This window comes from Vombatus ursinus, unplaced genomic scaffold, assembly GCF_900497805.2.
Source record: "Vombatus ursinus unplaced genomic scaffold, bare-nosed wombat genome assembly UNPS02014810.1, whole genome shotgun sequence".
Lineage (NCBI taxonomy): Eukaryota > Metazoa > Chordata > Mammalia > Diprotodontia > Vombatidae > Vombatus > Vombatus ursinus.
Window position 1 is genome coordinate 23,730,630 of NW_020954588.1, and position 14,979 is coordinate 23,745,608.

Sequence of the window (14,979 nt, forward strand, 5' to 3'; positions counted from 1 at the left end):
GAAAAAGAATTAGACTCCATTTTAAAAGAGCTATGTATTCTCATATTCTCTCTGTGACTATCTCAGAACTCACTACTACATAACCAGTCTGGCACCAGGAATCCACCAACTCTTGTCTTAGTTAATAGGAAGGAATAGATGAAGACACCAGTTTTTCTACACAAAGGACAAAATCATCTTTGAGCCTCCTACCCAATCCCTGAGTAAAATAATCTACTCAATATCCCTGCTATCCTCCCCTTCTAGTGCTCTTATCTCATTGTCCCTGTAGTCCCATCTATTACTAATAATAACTAACATATTATGTGCTATTGTTTCGATCGTTCCTATTATATGCTAGTCACTGTGCTAAGCATTTTATAATTATCTTATTTATTCCTTGAAACAACTCTGGAAGTAAGTGCTATTATTAGTCTCATTTTAAAGATAAGGAAACTGAAATAAACAGAGGTTAAGTGACTTGCCCAAGATCATACAACTAATAAATGCCTATGAATGAACCACCTTTCCCATACCAAGCTACCAAAAATTATTTTATAGCACTAAAAAAAGAAGAAAAATCATCTGGAAGATCAAAAGGTTAAGAAAATCAAAGGGAATCAATGAAAAAAAATGTGAAGGAAGGTGGCCTAGCCATACCAGATCTTAAAGTGTGTTACAAAGTGATAATCATCAAAACAGTCTGGTACTGGCTAAGAAATGGAGTGGTGGATCAGTGGAATAGAAAAGGCACACAATACATAGTAGTAAATGCCCATAGTAATCTAGTATTTGATAAATGTAAAGGTCCAAGCTTTGGGACAAGAACTCACTATTTTTTAAAAATTTCTTTTCAATTCATGGAACAAAACAAGCATTTACATAGCATAGTACAATAAAAAAGATGATTACATATGAAACTCCAAATCTACCCTAAACAATTTGCTAAACTCTACAAATATACAAGTTATCTTGTAAATTTCTTTTTTTCTTTTCTCCCACCCCACATACATGTATACATGCATACATATACACATACATATGTACACATACACACAAACATATATATAATACATATGGACATGCATACACATATACATATACTTAGATATCTATAGTCATACTCATATATACATATATACATTTATACACATCCATGTATATATACACCTATACTTGTTTGTTCTCTGTTTCTCTAAGGGTGGATAGCATCAGTAATAACAAACTTGTATGATGATCAACTGTGAATAACTTAGCAATTCTCAGCAATACAATGATCCAAGACAATTCCAAAGGACTTATAATGATAAATGCTAGCCAACTCCAAAGAAATGGCTAATGGAGTTTGAATACAGCTCAAACCATACTTTTTTAAAAAATTAAATTAAACTTAATTCTAAAAAATTAAAATTTTAAAAAATAAAGTTTTAAAGACCCTTTCTTTTTCTTGTTCTTTTTTTGTCTGTGTTTTCTTTCACAGCTTGACTAATATGATTTTTTTGCATGACTTCACATATATAACCTATATCAAATTGCTTGCCATCTTAGGGAAGGGGAAGAAGAGGGAAGGAAAGAATTTGGAACTCAATTTTTTGAAATGAATGATAATTTTTTTATGTATAATTGGAAAAATATATATTTTTAAATGAACTTTTTATATTTAACATGAGCCTTCCTCTTCAAAATTTCTATGTCTGTCTATCTATCCATCTATCTATCTATCTGTCTGTCTATCTATCTATCTATCTATCTATCTAATCCATTTATCTAATTGTAAAATTCTTGAGGATACGGATGGTCTTTTGCCTCTTTTGTGTCCTCAGGACTTAGCACAGTGCCTGACACATAGTGGGTGCTCAATAATATTTATTTATTTATTAAACTATCTATCTAATTTTCTTACATATATACATGTTACCCCCCCAACAGAATTTAAACTTTTTGAACAAAGGGACTATATTTTTTCTTCATGCCATCTAAATCTTTTTGACACATATTAGGTGCTTAATAAATGCTTTTTAAATTCCATTGATTATAATTCCCTTCTAGTCATATTTGTCCTAATCATTCTTGTTTAGAGATCAGTGCCCTCTTTGGAGAAGATGAAAGCAAACTAAGAGTTGAGTAGTTTGACACAAACCTGAGTGGAACATGAGAACAGCCAATGAGAATTCAGTCCTTATGTATATGTGCAGCATGTTTGGACTCATGCAATAAGACATCGGAGCATTCGGAGATATCCTCTGACTTCTTCTGGTCCCCTTCCTGCAGGCCTTTTTGCCAGGTTGCTGAGTCAGAATTGGATGTACATACAGAAGGCTCCCATGGGGCTAACTCAGCCTCTTTTCTGCCTGGCTGTGTTTCAGTGAGGAGGTAATAATTGCTATAAGACTCTGGGGAGGGAGATCACCAGTGGCCTATTTTCCCCACCTGAATGGACACAAAGCCATAAGCACATAGCCGTGCATTTGCCTCTCTTGCTGTTGTGTCACTTCCATATCTTAGATGGAATGTTGGAGATAGCATGACCTGGGAAACAAAACTTTGTGAGCTTTGAAAGCTTGAGAGAGTACCAGATATCCAGGAACTGGAGTCTGTGATAGAGATTGGTGTGCAACAAAGCCCGGAATGACTTGTTTGACCTACTCTAGCTGTGGAATAAAATCGAAACAATGTACTCCAAACAAGAGAGAAATTTCATCCATTGGCTCTGCCATATTTAGGAGTGCACTTGGTCTGGTGAATGCTTTTTGCAACCACTTTTAGTTTATGAAACTCCCTCTAGGTAACAAGATGGTATAGGGTAGAATGTGTCCCTGGTTTACAAGGATATTTTTTGTTCTTCTGTTCTTGCTGTATCTTCAAGTAAATATTCCTTTGTAAAACTTAAACCATAAGGGGGCACTAATAACTGTATCAACACAGGGAAAATATTAACTAAAACTTCTGATACTGTGGAAAACCCAAAGACGTGGATTCAATCTGATTACTTTTTAAATATGTTTTTATTTATTTTCATTAAGTATTTCTCAATCAGATGAAAAAAAGTTAACATTCAGATATTAAATTAACATTCAGATGTTAATTAAAATTAAAATTTTGAGTTCCAAATTCTCTCTCTCACTTCCCCCACCCTTTCAGAAGGCACACAATATGATATCAATTATACATGTGAAGTCATGCAAAATGTATTTCCATATTAACCATGTTTCCAAAGAAAACACACAAAAAAACCCAAGAAAAATAAAATTAAAAAAAGTATGCTTCAATTTGCACTCAGCGTTCATCAATTCCCTCTTTGGAGGTGGATAACATTTTTCATCATGACTTTTTTGGAATTGTCTTGGATCAGTCTGATTACTTTTGAAAGAAGAATCTCTTGACTCTAAGGGGTATGCCTCAGACTGTAGGAGGAGTTGTGGAGAGTCTTCTGGGGAACTCAATGTGCCAGTGAGAATGGGAGCTAGGATAAGGACCCTCAAAGTCCTCCAAAGCAACATCAGAAATAGCATATCTGCTCTGTCCTTTTTGCTTCAAAGATTGCCTTAAAAATTTATTTACTGTTGTCCTTGACATTTCCATCAGCCTCAGATTATCCTGGGATTAAGTTTTTCTAATTCTTTCTTTAGATTTTGTTTCCCTTTTTGTCTTCCTCTGATCATGTGCCTCTTCTTCCATATTCAGCATACATCTTCCTTAAAATCTAACTGCGTGTGAATGGTCTGACCGTTCTGGAAAGCAATATGGAAATATGCCACCCTCATCAAATTAGTAAAAACATATCTATTTTTTGATCTAGCACTACTACTGCTAGGTCAATCCTCTCAAAGAAATAAAGGGAATAAGAAAAGGAGCTATGTGTACAGAAATACATTATAGCAGCTCTTTTCATAGTAGTCAAAATTGGAAACTAAAGGAGTGTCCTCCCATTGGAGAATGGCTAAGCAAATTGCATTACATAAGTATAATTCTATTACTGCGTCTCAGAAAATTTAAAATGGACAATTAAAGAGAAAACTGGGAAGATCTTTATGAACTAATGGAGAGCAAAGTGAGTAGAACTAGCAAAGTAATTCATACAGTGATCATATTATAGAGAAAATTTCTTTTCTTTTTTTCTTTATTTATTTTTTAATATTAAACATCTATTAATTTTTTTTATTTTTAGTTTTCAACATTCACTTCCACAAGATTTCGAGTTCCAAATTTTCTCCCCATCTCCCCCCATCCCTCACCCCAAAATAGTATGCACTCTGAATACCCCTTCCCCTAATCTGCCTTCCCTTCTATCACTACCTGCCTTCTCTTATCCTCTTCCCCTTCTATTTCCCTGTAGGGCAGGATAGATTTCAATGCCCCATTGCCTGTATACCTTATTTCTCAGTTGCATGTGAAGACAATGTTTAACATTTGTTTTTAAAACATTGGGTTCCAAATTTTCTCCCTTCCTCCCTCTCTACCCACCCCTCATTGAGAAGGCGAACAACTCGATACAGGTTATACATGTGTAGTCATGCAAAACACTTCCATAGGGGTCATATTGTGAAAAAGTAACTATATTTCCTTTCATCCTATCCTGTCCCCCATTTATTCTATTCTCTCTTTTAACCCTGTCCCTCCTCAGAAATGTTTGCTTCTGATTACCCCGTCTTCCAATCTGCCCTCCCCTTTATCTTCCTCCCACTCTCTTATCCCCTTCCCCCATATTTTCCTGTAGGGTAAGATAGATTTCCATACCCAATTGAGTGTGTATGGTATTCCCTCCTTAAGCCAAATCTGATGAGAATCAGATTCACTTATTCCCTCTCACCTTCCCCCACTTCCCCTCCACTGTAAAAGCTTTTCTTGTCTGCTTTATGTGAGACAATTTTACCTCTTCCTTTCTCCTTCTCCCAGTATAATCCTCTCTCATCCCTTAATTTTATTTTTAGATATGACCCCTTCATATTCAACTCACCCTGTGCCCTCTCTCTCTCTCTCTCTCTCTCTCTCTCTCTATCTATCTATCTGTCTATCTATCTAATCTAATCTAATCTATCTATCCATATAATTTTTTCCCTCCAACTACCCCAATTCTGAGAAAGGTCTCATGAGTTACCAATACCATCTTTCCATGTAGGAATGTAAACAGTTAAACTTTAATAAGTCCCTTATGATTTCTTTTTCCTGTTTAACTTTTCATGCTTCTCTTGAGTGTTGTATTTGAAAAATCAAATTTTCTATTCAGCTCTGGTCTTTTTATCAAGAATGCTTGAAAGCCCTCTATTTCACTGAATGTCCATTTTTCCCTGAAGGATTATATTCAGTTTTGCTGGGTAGGTGATTCTTGGTTGTAATCTTAACTCCTTTGCCCTCCAGAATATCATATTCCCAGTCCTGTGGTCCCTTAATGTAGAAGCTGCTAAATCTTGTGTTATCTTGATTGTGTTTCCATAATACTTGAATTATTTCTTTCTGGCTGCTTGTAATATTTTCTCCTTGACCTGGGGACTCTGGAATTTGGCTACAATATTCCTAGGAGTTTTCCTTTGGGGATCTCTTTCTGGAGATGATCAGTGGATTCTTTCAATTTCTATTTTACCCTCTGGTTCTAGAATATCGGGACAGTTTTCCTCGATAATTTCTTGAAAGATGATGTCTAGGCTCTTTTCTTGATCATGGCTTTCAGATAGTCCAATAATTTTTAAATTCTCTCTCTTGGATCTATTTTCCAGATAAGTTGTTTTTCCAATGAGATTTTTCACATTGTCTTCTATTTTTTCATCCTTTTGGTTTTGTTTTACAATTTTTTAATTTCTCATAAAGTCATTAGTTTCCATTTGCTCCATTCTAATTTTTAAGGAAGTATTTTCTTCAGTGAGCTTTTGGACTTCCTTTTCCATTTGGCCAATTCTGCTTTTTAAGGCATTCTTCTCCTCATTGGCTTTTTGGACCTCTTTTGCCATTTGGGTTAGGCTATTTTTTAAGGTGTTATTTTCTTCAGTATTTTTTGATGTCTCCTTTAGCAAGCTATTGACTTGTTTTTTGTGATTTTCTTGCATCACTCTCATTTCCCTTCCCAGTTTTTCATCTACTTCTCTTACTTGCTTCTCAAAATCCTTTTTGAGCTCTTCCATGGCCTGGGACTGATTCCCATTTTTTCTTGGAGGCTTTGGATATAGGAGCTTTGACTTTGTTGTCTCCTTCTGGTTGTATATTTTGATCTGCTTTGTCACTCAAATGAGATTCTATGATGTGACTTTTTTTTGCTCTGTTTGCTCATGTTCCCAGCCAATTACTTGAGGTTTAAACTGTTTGTTAAGATAGGGGTTTGCTTCTAGTGTAGAGAATGTACTGTCCCAAGCTTCGGGGGTTTGTATAGCTGTTTTCAGAGATACTTCTAGGGACCTGTAAATTTTTGGTTCTTCTAACGTGGTAGGATCAAGAGCGAGGTGTTTACTCTTTCCTGGCCTGTGCTTTTGTCTAAGAATGACCACAAGCACTCTTTTATGACTTGGAACTGTGTGGAGGATTCCCTCTTCACTGCTACCACAAGCTCCACCATGCCAACACTCCTCCTCATCCGAGGACCACCACCCAGAACTGCGACCCAAATCCAAGCATGGGCAAAGCAAGAAAATTCTGCCTCAGCACCGGCAAAGAGATACCTGTAATCTCCTTCTGATCAGTCACTTGATTCCCCCTCTGTCTGTGGGCCAAGAACTCAGGAAGCAGCCACCACCCTGGGGCTGTGCCAGAACTGAGGCTGGATCGAGCTCCTCTCTCACTACAGTTACACAGATCTTTCCTACTGACCTTCTAATTTGTCTTTGGTGTTTGTGGGTTGAGGAGTCTGGAAACCACCACAGCTCCCTGTGATTTAGTCCCCTGAGGCCTGCTCCAGGTTTGCTGAGGCCTGGTCTTTGTTTACATGGCCCATGCTGAACTGCACTCCTCTCCCAGCCCGGGGCAATAGACCTTTCCAATCAACCATCCAGGTTGTCTTGGGCTGGAAATTTGTTTCACTTTGTCTTCTTGTGGGTTCTACTGCTCTAGAGTTTGTATAGAGCCATTTCTTACAGGTATTTGGAGGGGTTTGGGGGAGAACTCAATCAAGTCACTGCTTTCACTCCGCCATCTTGGCTCCTCCCCTCTCGAGAAAAAATAATTTTAGAACTCTGATCAACTCTGTGATAAACCAAGAATTCCAAAGAATACAGATGGAAAAATAACACCCACCTCAGAGCAAAAAGATAATAAACTTGAAATTCAAGAAAGATACCTATATATTGTATATAGCCAATGTAGGTACTTTTGTTTTAGTTTTTGCTCAATGGGAAAGGGGCGAGTAGTAAAGAACAGATAAATTAAACAATAACACAAGATACTTATGATATAGAACATTTATTTCAATATAATTTATTTCCAAGAAGTAGTGTTGCTCTGGGAAAAAACCACCACCACCACCACCACCAACAACAACAACAACAACAAAAACTAACAAACCTTAGACACTGAACACACTGTCTCAGAGGTATGGTGAAAATGTACTCCATAATCTTTCTTAAAAAAATATTTCAATGTGGCACCTTAATCAGATAGTATTGTTATTGATATTAGTTACTGGCAATGACTGGGGAATATTTATTGAAAAAATGTGTACAAGATTTAAAGCAGACACTTTTATTTTTTAATTATTACATTGCTAAGGCAGAAGGCAGCTAACAAAATAAAAATGAATAAATGAAATAAACCTGGGTTCATCAGAAAGAGTCTCCGGTACTACCACAGTATTTTCCTTAAATTCTTTCTCTCCTTTATTTCTCATAGGATCAAAGAAATTAGTGTTGAAGAGATTACTTGGTTCAACAACCTCATTTTGCAGCTGAGAAAACAAATCCCAAAACATCCTGACTTGTGGATTAGTAAAGTTACACAGGTGGAAGTAACAAAATTAGAATTTGAATTCAAGTCTTTTGAACAAAACCTAGCTTTCTTTCATTGAATTCAGTGCCTGACTCACAGTCTTTTTTTCCTCCCCAACTCATGACCTCACACTAGGAGACTTCAATATACATGTTGATACTCTTTCAAACTCTCCAACCTGCCAGTTCCTCAACTTACTCATTTCCCACAGCTTCCTCCTCCATCTCATTCGGTCTTGTCCAAACATGGTCACATCCTTAATCTTGTCACCACCCACAAGCATTTCACTTTAGTGTTCATGAATTCCAAAATTTTTTTATATGATCTGAATCATTTATCATTCCAATTTTCCCTCTCCTTAAAGACCCTAACCCCGTTCTTTGTTTTTACTACAACCTCTGATCTCTCAGTTTTCCCCTGGCGACCTACACTGGTGACCCTTTGCTTCTTTCTCCATCTTGATTCTTTGATGAACTAGTTCAGCTCTGCACTATCCTCTTTCCTCCAGTCCCTTGTCCCCTTATCCTGTTGTCAATCTTGCCCTGTCAAGCACAAGCCTTGGATTACTTCCAACTTCCACTGCCTTTACTCCTATCTGTGTGCTGTTGAATAAAGCTGGGAAAAAATCATGAAATTGTACTGAGTGTAGCACAAATGTACATTACATAATCTCAAATGGGCTCTCATTGTGGCAAAGCAATAATTTTATACCTCCCTAATTGATTCACTACCCCACTCACCACAATGGCTTTTGCAAACCTTTTTATTTCTCCTCCAACTCTTCATTGCTCCTCCTTTCCCAACTTTCTCAGGTGAGAAGCATCTCAAAAAAAATGAAGCCATTCACTGAGAGGTTCCTTTATACCCTCCTCCTTGTCTCACATCACCTAGAAGCCTTCTGAATCCATCTCCTCCTTTATCCCTGTCTCACATGAAAAAATGACCCTTCTTTTTGCCAAGACAAACCCCTAAACAAGCAAAAGTAACCTCATCCCATCTTTTCCAGCAGATTGCCCCTTCCATCTCCAATTTCTCACTAATCTTTAATCTCTGCCTATCTACTGGCTACTTCCTTGTTGCCTGTAAACATGCCCATTATCTTCCTCATTCTCTCCAAAATCATCACTTGGTCTCACCATTCCCTCTGGCTGTCATCCTATATCTCTCTTCTCTTTTGTGGCTAAACTCCTTGAGTAGACAGTCTACATTTGGTGCCTCCACTTACTTTCTTCTCACTTTCTTGATAACTCTTTCAGTCTGACTTGCAACCCCATAATTTGACTTAGATTGCCCTCTTCAAATTTACTAATGATCTCTTGTATCAAGATTCTTTTTTAAATTGTAGCTTTCAGGTAGTCTGATTATTCTTATGTTTTCTCCTCTTGATCTGTTCTCTAAATCAATTGTTTTTCTTATGAGATATTTCACTTTCTCTTTGATTTTTTTTCATTCTTTATATTTTGTTTGTTATTTCTTGATCTCTTATAACTTCATTGACTTCCAGTTACCCAATTCTAATTTTCAAGGAGTCATTTTCTTCCTTAAGATTCTAAATCTTTGTTTTTTTCTGGTTGGTTGACTTTCTTTTTATGATCTTGTTTTTCTTGGATTGTTCTTATTTTTGAATTTTTTCTTCAATTGCTCTCATTTGATTTTTAAAGCCTTTTTAAAGTTCTTCTATGAATTCTTTTTGGGCAAGTGACCATTTCACATTACTCTTTGGGGTACGAAAGGCTTTTTTTGCCTCACTATCTTCCTTTGAAGATGAACCCTAGTCTTCTGTATCCCATAGTAACTTTCTATGGTTAGGTTCTTTTTCCTTCGCCTGTTCATTTTTTTTTATTTATAGCAGCTTGTTATTGTAATCACCTCTAGTCCTGGGGTATGGGAGATGGTGTCTCTGGTCTCAGATCCAACTGAAGTTCTCCCTTCTGGCCTAGAACTGAAACTAAGGACTCCACCCTCCTGTAAGTCTCCATAGCCAGAAGAGTCCCTGCCCCACTGCTTCTGCATTCATTGGGCATGTGCTGGTTTCTACTCACCCAGGCAGTGTCTCCACAGCACAGATGAGCCTGGCACCCCCTTATCAGCAGAGGTTCCCTCAATCTTCCCCTGTTCAGACACCTGACTCCCCACACTGTCTGGGAGGTGAAAATTTCTGTGTCTGGGGCCAAGGCTATCTCCCAACTAATGATCTTTTAATTGCCATATCTCATGATCTTTTCTCAATTCTGATTCTTCTTGACTTCTCTACAGCTTTTGACACTGTCAGTCATCCTCTTCTCCTTGATGCTCTCCTCTGTCTAATTTTCCATTACTGTTCTTCCCTGGTTCTCCTCCTACTTGTCTCACTGCTCCTCCTCAATCTCCTTTGCTGGATCTTTATCTAGGACTCACCTGCTGGACACTGATGTTACCCAAACCTCTATCCTGGGCTTTCTTCTCTTCTCCCTCTATACTATTCTCTTTGGTGATATATACTGCTGTATACTCAATTATCATCTCTACACAGATAATTATCAGATCCATTTATCCAGCCTTCCCTTCTGTCCTGAACTCCAGTCTCTCATCTCCAATGGTTTATTAGACATCTCAAACTGTGTGTCTCAAAGACATCTTACACTCAATATGTCCAAAACTGAAGTCTTTATCTTCCCCTCTAACAGTCTCCTCTCCCAAACTTCATTATTACTGTGGAGGGCACCCCCAACCTTTCATTCAGCCATGATCACAAGCTAGTTGTCATCATTGACTGTTTATTTTCTTTCCCCCACATATCCAATCTTTTGCCCATGTCTTATTGATTCTACCTTTACAAAATCATATATATATATGTATATATATATATATGTATATATATATGTATATATATATATATATATATATATATATATATATATATATATACACATCTCCTTTTCTTCTCTGATGCTGATACCACTCGTGCACTTCCTCATTATTTCATGCCTGAACTATTGCAATAGCCTTCTAGTTTGTCTCCCTGCCTCTGGTCTTTCCTCTCTTCAGCCCAATCATCACTCACCTACAAAAGTGATCTTCCTACAGCACAGGTCTGACCTTAGCACTCACCTATTTGATAAACTCCAATGGCTTCCTGTTGCCTCAAAGATCAAATATAAAATTCTCTGCCTCATAAAGCCCTTCATAACATGTTCTCTTTGTACCTTTGGAGTCTTCTTAAACCTTACTCCCCTCTACAAACCCTATGATCCAGTGATCCTGGCTTCCTCGATGATCTTCACATAAGATACTCCATTTCCTGACTGGGCATTTTCACTAGCTGTCCCCCATGTCCATAATCCTCCAATGCCTCATCTCTTCCATCTCCTGGTTTCCTTCAAGTCTCAGCTAAAATTCTACCTTTGCAAGAAGCCTTTCCCAGTCCTTATGTTAGTGCCTTCCCTCTGAGATTATCCCCAATCTATCCCATCTATATCTTGTTTGTACATAGCTGTTTGCATGTTGTCTCCCCCCATTAGACTGTGAGCTTTTTAAGAGCAGGGACTGTTTTTAACTTTCTTTTATCCCCGGTGTTTAGCACAGTGCCTTGCACATAGCAAGGATATTATAAATGCTTGTAGATGACTTGAATTTATACTGCACCATGCACTATTACAGTGTAGAAATTTTTTAATGACTCACAGCTCTCTTGAGCTATTATTTCCTTTCTAAGTCTCCAACTATGAAACCATGACTTTCTTTTTTTTCCAGACTTTTTGAAATCTTCTTTCCTAAATTCTAGGGTAATATATTACAATGTCTGGCATCCTTTTTTTATTTCAGATTCTAAAATGATGTTCCCAGGTTCTTCAATTGCTTGGCCAGGACTTCAAAGCTATTAGAAATACATTCCAGTTTTCTTTTGATGGTATCATTTGCTCTTAGATGTATCTGCAGGAATGGATAGCAGTCCCTGAATTTGATGAGCCTTGGCAAACTCTTTGTCATGTCTAAGATACATGTTCCATCTCCCTTATTATCCATGACAACCAGGAGCCTTCCTGTCTCTTCACTTTAACAGGAAGTCACCAATCACTACTGTGTTTCTCTTTTTTCCTTAGCACAGAATCCCTTACATCTGTGAGTGCCTGCAAATCCTCCTTATTGCATGGTTTGCTGTTCATTCTCAAGATTCATGTTTTATAGGAAAAGCCTCAGACCCATTGCATGCCTTGAATCATGCAAGGTTGATTATTCTCTGTTTCCTATTCTTCCCTTTGACAGCCCCTTGACACTGATTTTAATATCTTTCTGTCTCTTACTATATAATTTCTCTTACTATATATTTTCTTCCTGACCTTGCTTAAATATAATAGTCATAGTCATAAAATTTCAGAGTTAAAAGGAAGTTCAGAGGCCATCTTATTCAAACCATACCTGTAAAAGAATTCCTTATCCCATATTCTGGATGAATAGCTATCCAACTTCTGCTCCAAGACCTTCAATGAGGTAGATATTCATTGTCTTGGGATGGCCCATTCTACTATTATATAGAAGAATCCTAGTACTAAGGAGTTTTCCCTAAATATATCAAGCCTGAATTTAACTCTTTATAACTTCTACCCATTGCTCAGCATTCTGCCTTCTTGGAACACATAGGAAACCCAATTTCTTTTCCATATAAAAGTGTTTTAAATATTTGAAGAGAGCTATTACATCCCACCACAACTCCAGTAAACATTTCTCAAAACAACCCCAATTCCTTCTAACTATTGTTTATAGGAAGTAATCTCAGACACACACACACCCCCACGCGCACACACACACACACACACAGATCCTATATATAGGATCATAAATATAGGATCATAGTCATAGACCTAAAAGATAGAAGAGAACTCAGAGACTATCCAGCCCAACCCCTCTCATTTTGCAAATGAAGTAGGTAATGATCAGAGATATGAAGTGGATTGGGTTCATAGAACTAGAATTGAAATGGACATTAGAGGCCATCCAGTCTAGCCTCTTTATTTTACAGATGAAGAAACTGAAGCCAAGAAAAGTGATGTACCTTGTCTAAGGTCACCCAGGTAGTACCATCAGAATTGTGATTGGTACCCAGGTCACCTGACTCCAGAGTCAATCACCTTCTTACTGCACTGTGTTGGTCATCTTCCATTTCATCAAATATCTTCCTGTGCTGGGAACTATCACTTTCATAAACCGGAACATGGACAGATCAGATCCCCTCCTTTTTCTCTTCTAACAAGAAGAGAAGCTTACAGGTAAAGAGAGTAATGTTGAAACAGGATTTGTCCTCCTTGACTTTGGTGGGAGCACCTGCCAACCTTTGAGTAATTAGTGGAGTGGTCAGTATTCTTTACTTTCATAACTGCTATGTGTTTGTCTCCCTGTAGGCTACCAATTCCCTTGTTGACTATTGGTAAGGAAGTCAGAAATCATAGCAGCCCTTCATTATCCTCACCAGAAGGCCACAAGAAAGTTCTACCTAATGTGAGGTGATGGGGAGGCTTTACCTAAAGTGACATATGCCAAGGGTACTGCAAATATTTATAGTGTTCAAAGATCCTAGACTTATCACCTAATTAGCAAAAATAAGTAGTTAAAGTGGGACTTCTTCCTGCCCCTTTTAGTCATCCCAGAAGGAAGAGTACCTTCCCCAAACACCATATGTTAATGTCCCACACCATTTGCCAGCCTTCAAGGAAGGGTGAAATTCATGCCATTTGCCACATATATTCTTACTTCCAGCTCTAAGTCTAAGGCAGGAGTATCAAACTCAACTAGAAATGGAGGCCACTAAATTGTACATAAGGATCCCTGTGGGCCACATATTGAATTAGAAAACCACGCATTAACATTATGTTTTATTGTATCTTTATCTTGTTAAATATTTTCCAACTACGCTTTTAGCTTCCAGCTCATGGTGGTGAAGGTACAACTTCTTTCGGTCATCCCGAATCCAGGTTCATCCGACACCGGCAGCCACCCCACAGCATCCAGGCCAAACCTCCACTTTCATCACCACCATGCCTCCCAAGTTGGACCCTAATGAAATTAAAGTCATGTTTTTAAGGTCTACTGGTGGTGAAATTGGTGCCACATCAGCTCTGGCCCCCAAAATTGGTCCCTTGTGTTTGTCTCCCAAAAATGTTGGTGATGACATTGCCATGGCAACTGGTGACTAGAAAGGGCTAAGGATCACAGTGAAACTTACCATTCAGAACAGACAGGCCCAGATTGAGTTTGTGCCTTCTGCCTCAGCCTTGATCATCAAAGCCCTAAAGGAACCTCCCCAGGATAGAAAGAAACAGAAAAATATCAAACACAATGGAAACATCACTCTTGATGAGATTGTCAACACTGTTCGGCAGATGAGGCACCGATCCTTGGCAAGAGACCTTTCTGGAACCATTAAAGAGATACTTGGAACAGCCCAGCCTCTGGGCTGCAAAATTGATGGTAGGCATCCTCATGATGTCATTGATGACATCAGTAGTGGTGCTGTGGAATGCCCAGCAAATTAAAAGCTACAAGGGACACTATTGCAATAAATTAACATTTGACAAAAAAAAATATTTTTCAACTACATTTTAATCTGGTTCTGAAACACTCAGGAGTGTTACGGGCCACATGAAGCCCTGGGTGCATATTTAACACCTTTCATCTAAGGTAGCTACTATGATAGGTAAAACAAGATTTTGGACCATAGATTAAGGAAAAAATAAAAGTGTTTACCTCTTCTCTCTGCCTGTACCAAGGTACATGTTTTCTTTATCCTTAGAAAAGATTAATTTATCACTTACTCTACCCCCTGGAAAGAGGGACCAAAAACAAGGTTCTTTTATTTCTCCTTTCTTTCCTTTTTGAAGAACACCTTCTCATCTTCATTAAGGTAGAAATGGTGGGTTATATGCATTATGACTAGCATATTTCATTTTAATTTGAAGGGATTCCAGTTTTCTTTGGTTGGCTCATTATTATTTATCATATATGTGGCATGTTCTATTTTCAAAGCTCTTTACAATCATTTATTAGTTAATCTTCAAACAACCCTGCTACACAGGTAGGTGGCAGGTAGTATATTACATTGTATTTCATGGGTATACTGTA

General features: G+C 37.8%; 1 pseudogene; it reads left to right on the forward strand.

Annotated features, from left to right (window-relative positions):
• The first annotated feature begins 13,895 nt into the window (after nucleotides 1-13,895).
• LOC114052921 lies at nucleotides 13,896-14,393 on the forward strand (annotated as a pseudogene).
• Nucleotides 14,394-14,979: the final 586 nt, after the last annotated feature.